This window comes from Rattus norvegicus, chromosome 1, assembly GCF_021556685.1.
Source record: "Rattus norvegicus strain SHRSP/BbbUtx chromosome 1, alternate assembly SHRSP_T2T, whole genome shotgun sequence".
Taxonomy (NCBI): domain Eukaryota; kingdom Metazoa; phylum Chordata; class Mammalia; order Rodentia; family Muridae; genus Rattus; species Rattus norvegicus.
Genome location: NC_141534.1, coordinates 63,265,748 through 63,273,648, shown reverse-complemented (window position 1 = coordinate 63,273,648; position 7,901 = coordinate 63,265,748). Strand labels below are relative to the sequence as shown.

Here is a 7,901-nt window from a genome sequence, read left to right as displayed (position 1 = left end):
ATTTTCAATGTCCTGCGGTTTCATCCTTTTACATTATTCCTGTTTCTCTATTTATTGAGTACAAGCAATCATTGGCTTAGACTTGATACAAATTTGCCCTTTGTGACACTTTGACTCTTCGGCCTTTGTTTAAGGTTTACTGTTCACTGATAATTAACTGCCTTATTCCTTGTGGTTGGTTAATTTTAATTTTCAGTATTTTTCTCTGGAGAGTTGTGGATTTTTGTGGATCACTAGGTCCTGAAATTCAATGGAGTTTTCCCTTAAGTGTTGGCTTTTTATATTTGTTTGTTTTGTCTTATACTAATTCTTTCTCCTCTCGTTTCTTTCATCTGTTTTTTTTTTTTCTTCAATGAACATCTATTCATAGTATTGACCATCTTTGGCCGCCCAATCCTATTGTAGTATGACGATTTTTATTTTCATCATTGCATTTAGTATGTGTGTGCTCTTGGCTTTCTCTTTTGGGGTTGGTTATTTGGGTGGCTTTTACTTATGACTCTTCATATTTTCCCCTTAACTTTTTCATAATTTTGCTCTATTTTTCTAGTCTAGTTTTTACTTTGTCTTTGTTTGTTTTTTTTTTCTTTTTCTTTTGTTTGTTTCTTTTAGGTACCACAAGTGTAATTTTAGCTCCTATATTGCTCCATCTTTTTCATTATTTGATTCCATTTTTGTTATTTTTAGGTAGCATTAGTACTGATAAAATGCCTACAGAGACTGAGGAGGAGTTACCAACCCCTACACCCGAGCCCAGTATCTCTGAGGAGGGCAACTTCCATTCCCAATACCAAGTATTGGGGACAATTGGGCAAGGGGGCAACGCCAAAGTCCTCCTGGCCCACCACCGGCTCACAGGAACCCCGGTGGCTGTCAAAGTTCTGCGAAAGGACAAGCAGTGGTTCCAGCCAGCCATGATGGAAGCAAACATAATGAGAAAGATCAACCACCCCAACATAGTGTCTCTCATACAAGTTATTGAAAAGGAAACGAGAATATACCTCATAATGGAGCTGGTGGAAGGACAAGAACTCTACCAGTACATCAGAGAGTCAGGGCACATAGAGGAGGATGAGGCCCGGCAAATATTTGAACAGATATTGTCAGCAGTGAGCTACTGCCATGGAAAGGGGATTGTTCACCGAGACCTCAAACTGGACAATATAATGATTGATAAAAACAAAAAGGTCAAAGTCATCGACTTTGGGCTTAGCACCCAATTTCAACCTGGAAAAATGCTAAACCACCACTGCGGCACGTACTCTTTTGGTTCCCCTGAACTCCTCCTTGGCCATCGGTATGACGGGCCGAAGAATGATATGTGGATTATAGGAGTGGTCTTGTACTGTATGGTAGTGGGAAAGCTCCCATTTGATTCAGTGATCATCCAAGAACTGCAAAGACAAGTAGTGGCAGGGGTATATCCTGCTCCCTGTGGGGTTTCAAAAGAACTGGAGGACCTCCTTAGTAAATTACTGAGGGTAAATCCCAACTTTAGACCAACAGCAAGAAAGGCGATGAAACACCCTTGGTTCAAAGAACACTGGAACGGATTGATAGGTCCCTATGAAGAAATGCTTCCCCTCACACCAGACCCGGCCATTTTGGATGCCATGAAAAGCATTGGATTCCAAGCCTCTGTAGTAAAACACTCTTTAAAACAAAGAAAATATAATGAGGAAATGGCAACTTATTTCTTTCTACAAAAGCAGGCTCTCCAGGGGGATGGCTGCACAGCCCAGGCACAGCAAATGAGTCCCGTTGCAGCACCATTCCCTAGCCTTGATCCTGCTGCTGCTTTTAGATTAGAACCAAAGAGGAGTGGAAGCCTGCCAGTCCTTGGCACCTTGCGGGTGTCATCCTCCCATGGTCACGTATCTCACTATGGCCAGAATGCTCATCCAAAAGGAGGCAAAAGATCCACTGTGGCTGGTCGTCTCAGGCCTCTACCGATGACACCTACACAGGACCACTATCACAAATGTGCCGTGAGTGTCCCATGCATTCAAACAACAAGCATCTTCACTGAGAAGAGTAGCAATAAGGAAATCAAAGAGGACAACCCACTCTCCCACAGAGCCCCATTAGAGGATAAGCCCATCCCCAGCAGGGTCCGGCACAGAGGTTTTAAGGGGTGGACCAGGAATATAGCAAATGCCCTGATAAAGCTGTGTTGCTGCATGCCAAGGAGAAAGAAACCTCGCCTGGGGCAGAACAGAATCTCCCCCCAGAAATGAGCCAGAGGGAGAGTCCAGAGAACAAGCAGCAGGCATAGCCCAGGTACCTTTGTGCTTTGTCCTTTTCAGTTTGCTCTATGCTGGTCCTTCCTCTGTCTCTGGTTTCCATTTTCCCCACAATTCTTACCTTGTATCTGCTCTAAGTTCTTTATGAGGTTTCCCCAACACCAAGCCTTCTCCCTCTTCTTGATTTCTCCTCTTCCCAGCAGGGACCCAATAGGATTGATGAGTTCCACACTCTACAGAGTTTTCTAGTTGGCCCATACCTTCAGATGGACTCCAGCTCCCCCTTAGGCCAATAGCTCCCACAGGGTGAGGACAAGAGGTTCATGGGCTCATGGACTCCTCCAGGGGCTACTGATCTTTTCACATGTGGTCATCAATCACAAGTGCTGCAGAACAGAGTCTTATGTTTTCAAATGTAACATCCCATTCCATTAAGCCTCAAAACTAATTAACAAGGTTTGTCATTGAATAAGTATCAACAACCTAGTTTGTGGGTTATAGTTGATGGTCAGAATCCTGCATGCATGCATATTGTTTTACATACTGTTTTTTTTTTGTTCCTAAGACCTAGTGATCTATTGAATTTTATAGGTAATAGGTCTAAATGGTTTCTTTCAAAGACCTCAACTGAGAAGTAGAAAAAAGATGTTATAATATAGTAAGGCAAATCAAAGCCCCAAATGGTAAGCTAAGAATTCTACCTCACTGTCTTTTTTGCTTGGAATAAATTGTCTTGTCTATTTCACAGTGTCATCTGGAAATTCTTTCATGTCCTCAGTATAAACAGTAGGTGATTTCAGACACATGGCAATGGAAAAGACACCAGCAGAAACTACAGCAGCAACAGGAGTAGCAACAATAGCAGAAGCAGCATTAGGCACAGCAGCAGCAGGAGGAGGAGAAGGAGGAGTGTAGGAGGAGGAGGAGGAGGAGGAGGAAGATGAAGAGAGGAGAAAGAAGAGGAGGAGGAGGAAGAGAAGGAAGAGGAGGAGAAAGAGGAGGATGAAGAGCAGGGGGAAGATTTTGATTCCCTGTCCCCGTGAGAATTGCTGATGACTACTTCTGGGCACAGATATCATGCTGAGAACTGTTTATCAAAATGATTTAACAGAATATTAATTTTCATAGAAGACATGTCAATGTTCCTGAGGGCATGCAGCCCTGGAAAAGAGAGCCAGATGGCAGAGGCAAGCAGTGTGGAATGTTCTTACTGAGGAAGACCTTCTCAAAGCTGATGATGTAATAGGTATGAAGGAGCATTTCATGGGAGTCACGGTCCCATGCCCCTGTGTCAGGGCACACAGAGCTCCTAGCCTTGCATCCTGCGTGAGAGGGGACCTGGAATATTCCCTGATCCCAACAGGGTCCTGGATTGCATGGTTCCCTCTCAGTCATGGTCCTCCCTGTGCCTCATGGGGTACGCAGCTTCTACGGGCTGAATTTATATCAGTGATTAACTGGAGCTGGACCACAACCACACCACAGGCAAGCCCTGGGCACTGAGGACATTAAGAGCAGCAGACAACATCTCCTCCACTGCTTCTGACTCTGCTCCACAAGCCAAGGCAGCTCCCACACAGCAGGCATCCAACCTAACTCCCAGCAGGGAGAGTGTGAGATGTCTGTGGATGAGCCCACAGGGACTACAGGATTCTGTGGGAAGACATCTGGTAGCTTCTGGAGCAGCTGCAGCAGTCAGGACACATGAACTACAGTGGAGGTGAGCTATAGGACCAGGTAGCAAAGAGCCTGATCTGGCCAATGATGATCTGAATCCCTGAGGGAAGGCTGGAATGGTCACTCAGGGCTATTAGAGTGAAGGCCAGCCAAGGGCATACAATGTGTCACTAACATTCTCAAAGTCTTGTCCAGGAAATAAACCACTGGCCTTGACCAGTAAAGTTGAGTCCAGACTCATGGGCTACAGGATAGCAGATTGAACTGAGTCTGAATTCCCATGAGTATGACCTCTGGCTGCTCCCTAGGCTCAGTATAGATGAGCATGAGAAGGCACCATTGCTGTGTTTGCAGGAGTAGCAGAGAGCTCGGAATACATGACCCACTCCTAACCCAGACTGGAGCCACTCTGGGGAGGAGATGGCATCATTTGAGAGATGGGCTTATGCGGGACACTGTGCTCTGGTCTGTGGCACATACAGCTCCTGTCTTTCTTGCTGACAGTTCAGATCCTCAGCTGGCCTCATCACGGACAGTCCCATGAGGAGGGGGTGTTTGGTTCCTGCTTCCCAGTTAGGGCAGGAACAAGCCCAGACGCAGTGAGTAAGGACAGTGCTTCTGTCTTGACCCAGCTTCCTTGTCCTCCCCCCTCCCCCAACTCATATCAGGAGCCACCCAGAGACCTTCATAGGAGTGTGGGTCATGTTAATCGGAATGCACAGCTGGAGATTAAATTCTGGGTAAGGTCTCCATACAGCCCTGGTGGCTCCCACACCCTGCCTACCTAAGGTTTCCCAATTGGGTCCTCAGGGTCGTGGAGAATCTTCTACAGGCTGCCATGAAGATACAGCCAGTTTCTTGGTAACATTGTGTTTAGCAGAGGTTCTCTGCTTCAGGCACAGGGCCTTCCAGTGAGAGGGTTTGCTGAGTAGCACACCAGGACCAGAAAAGTGTAGAGCCCTCCAGTGGTAGACATGAAGTACTGCAGGAGTTTATTTCCTGATTTCTTCACATCTACCTTGTTCTAAAGGCTTTTTGTCAGACACATAGGGACCTAAGAAACTTGAGTTTGCACCCCCATAGGGAACCCAGGACACTAAACCAGCAGCCCTGTTAAATGTCGGCAGAGGACAGTCTGGGCTCTGTGTTTATAGAACGGCTCTAGACTGGTATGAAGACTGATTGACCAGCCAGTCAAGGAGAGTTAGGGACAGTTAGAGACTTGGAGGAGAGCATGAGCGGCAGACACAGCAGAGTCCAGGCCAACAGTGGAACCAGTTCATTTAATAGAGAAGCATATGCCCTCCCAAAAGGCTGTCAGCTTAAGGCACTGCACTGAAGACCTGACCCAATAACATCACACATTTTACACAATCACCCACCTGTGGCTTGTGGAGGGTCCTCAGGCTACCCTCCATCATGGCTGAAAGGCAGAAGTTTGCACATCATTGCAATGTGGAGGCTACTCTCTGCTGATGGGACCCACACACTCTGTGAAAAAGTTTGCTTAAGTGAAAGTTGGCCGTCCTTGAACTCTCTGGTCTTCCAGGGTAGTGTGTGTTGACCACATGCAGAGCCATTCCTGAAAAACGTAAGAGCCAAAATTCAACAATAGGGAGAGAATCCTGTGCCAGATGGAATCCCTCAGGCCAGTGCGGATTCAGAGACATCCTATGCCATGGCATGGAGGCTCCCAAGAACTTCTAGGATCAATGTGAGCCACACCGGAGGCCACAGTCTATCCTGGGAGAACATTAAAGTATCTGGAATTATCAGGGACCCTAGGGTAGGTTCGTCAGGATATGGAGCTGATGCATGGTGGGATGCTTGGAGGATACAGCCTAAGGCAACGTAGAGGAAAGTGTGTTATGAGAGCTAAGACAGAGCAACCACACAGTCTGAGAACAAGTTTGCTTAAGTGAAATTTGGCCGTCCTTGAACTCTCTGTTCTTCCAGGGTAGGATGGCCTATCGGGCCCAGGACAGAGCGACTATGCCAGAATTACAATGGTCTGTAATAGAGATGGAGAAAGTGTCAGGATGGGACTTGGGCAGTGGATGGAGCTCTATGACTGCAAAGCCTGCCTAGGCTCCCAGGACCCAGAGCTGGCTGCTGCAGGAAGTCCTAGATCACAACTCTGCAGTTCCTCTTCCCAGGTCTTGCTTTTAACTACTGGACCCAACACAAAGCCTCCCTTGCAGGCTTACCAGAGCATGAAAACGAAATGGCCACCTCCTGTAACAAGAAACACTTCTAGAAGAGGAAGGAGACATCAATACATTCACAAAACCTTCAACTCGAAGTCTGTCTTGCCAATAAGTGTGCAGGGATAAAGGTAAAGCAGATATTGAGGGACCAACCAGTCAATGACTGACACAAAGTGAGATCTGTCTCATGTGACAGACACAACCTCTGACACTATTTATGATATTCTTTCTGATTTACTTGCAGACAGAAAAGTAGCACACATGTCTCCAGAGGCTTCACTCAGCAGCTGAAAGCCACAGCCAATCCTCAGATAGAGCTCGGGAAGTCTTGTGGAAGAGTGGGGGGAGAGTGACAAGGAAACTGGTTGGGTTAAAACACTACAAGAAGTCCCCGACAGTCAGATACCTTGGACCATGGAGTATGCTAGAGCCTGTGCAACCAACCCCAGAGCCGGGTTAGCTATCTGCAGTTGGTCTCCATGTGGGTCATCTGACAAGTAGATCCAGGGCTGTCTCAGTCTGTGTTGCCTGCCATTGGATCTGTTCCCCATACCCGGACTGCCTGATTGTAAATCTGTGGGGCAGAATGTGCTCGGGCCACCTGGGACTAGATGTCCCAGGGTGGTGTGGTACCCAGGGACTCTCCCCTTGTCCAAAGAGAAGGGAGAGCATTATGGTAGAAAGGATTTGTAAGGTGGGACTGGGAAGGGAAGAGGGAGAGTGACTGGGATCAGGATGTAACCTGAATAAAGAAGACATTATTGGAAGTAAAAATTTAGCCTGGAAAATGGAAAGATTGGTAAGTGACTAAGAGCACTGAATGCTCTTCCAGAGGTCCTGAGTTCAAATCCCAGCAAACACATGGAGGCTCAGAAATGTCTCTAATGACATCTGATGCCCTCTCTGGTCTTTCTAAATACAGCTACCCTGTACGTATGTTTAACAAATGAATGAATGAATGAATAAATAAATAAATTTTACCTAGTCTTAGTTATCAGGCAATGAATAAAATGTCGAGATTATGTTCAAACCCATGTCATGGATTGCCTATATCTTTTAGATCTGCAGGAAACATCTCAACGAAGAACAAGAGAGGCTGGAGAAGAATGGGGAAGGGTTTGATCCCTGAAGTTCCTCAGTGTCCACTAGCACAGCACTTGTCCTTGGGAGATGACATCTTTCACTCTTCCTGACTGTTGCACCAATCAGAATTACAAGCTCTGTGGATGAACCTGTAAAAGAGGACAGTTGCTCTTGGGCCAATATGGAGGTTCCTGACCTCTCAGCAAGCTCACTGCTGACTTTTGAGGTCTCTGGAGGGTGAGCAAAATGAAGACACACAGAGTAGCCTCAGGTTGAGTCAGCCAGGCCCAGGGGGCTCAGTGGTGTCTCTCAGATTCCCAGGCCCTCCCTGAGATTGAACACTCTACACAGTGTAAGTGGATTAGGGGATAACCAGGAAATGCAGTTGCTGAGGTGGCTGGCTCTGTAGGAGGGAAATAAATCACAGTGGGAAGCTTCAGGACAGTCAGGTGACCTGAGCCCTCCACAGAGTCTAAGTCCAGACTCACAGACATTCATCTGTCCACAAGTCTCCTAAACACAGGCCTTGACTGACCTGCAGTCCAGAGTATGTTATTATACAGTGTCGCTTAGAGAGAGGACATACTTTCCAATTAGGCCTTTTCTGTGTCACACTGAGACTGGGTTTATGGTACAGCTGATGCAGATGGGGACTGGCCACAAGTGGCAGTCTATCGCAGATCATGAAATA

At 46.7% G+C, this 7,901-nt stretch overlaps 1 pseudogene; it reads left to right on the top strand.

Moving 5' to 3' along the window:
* The first annotated feature begins 707 nt into the window (after nt 1-707).
* On the top strand, nt 708-2,237 carry LOC148007111 (sperm motility kinase Y pseudogene; annotated as a pseudogene).
* The last annotated feature ends 5,664 nt before the right edge of the window (nt 2,238-7,901 follow it).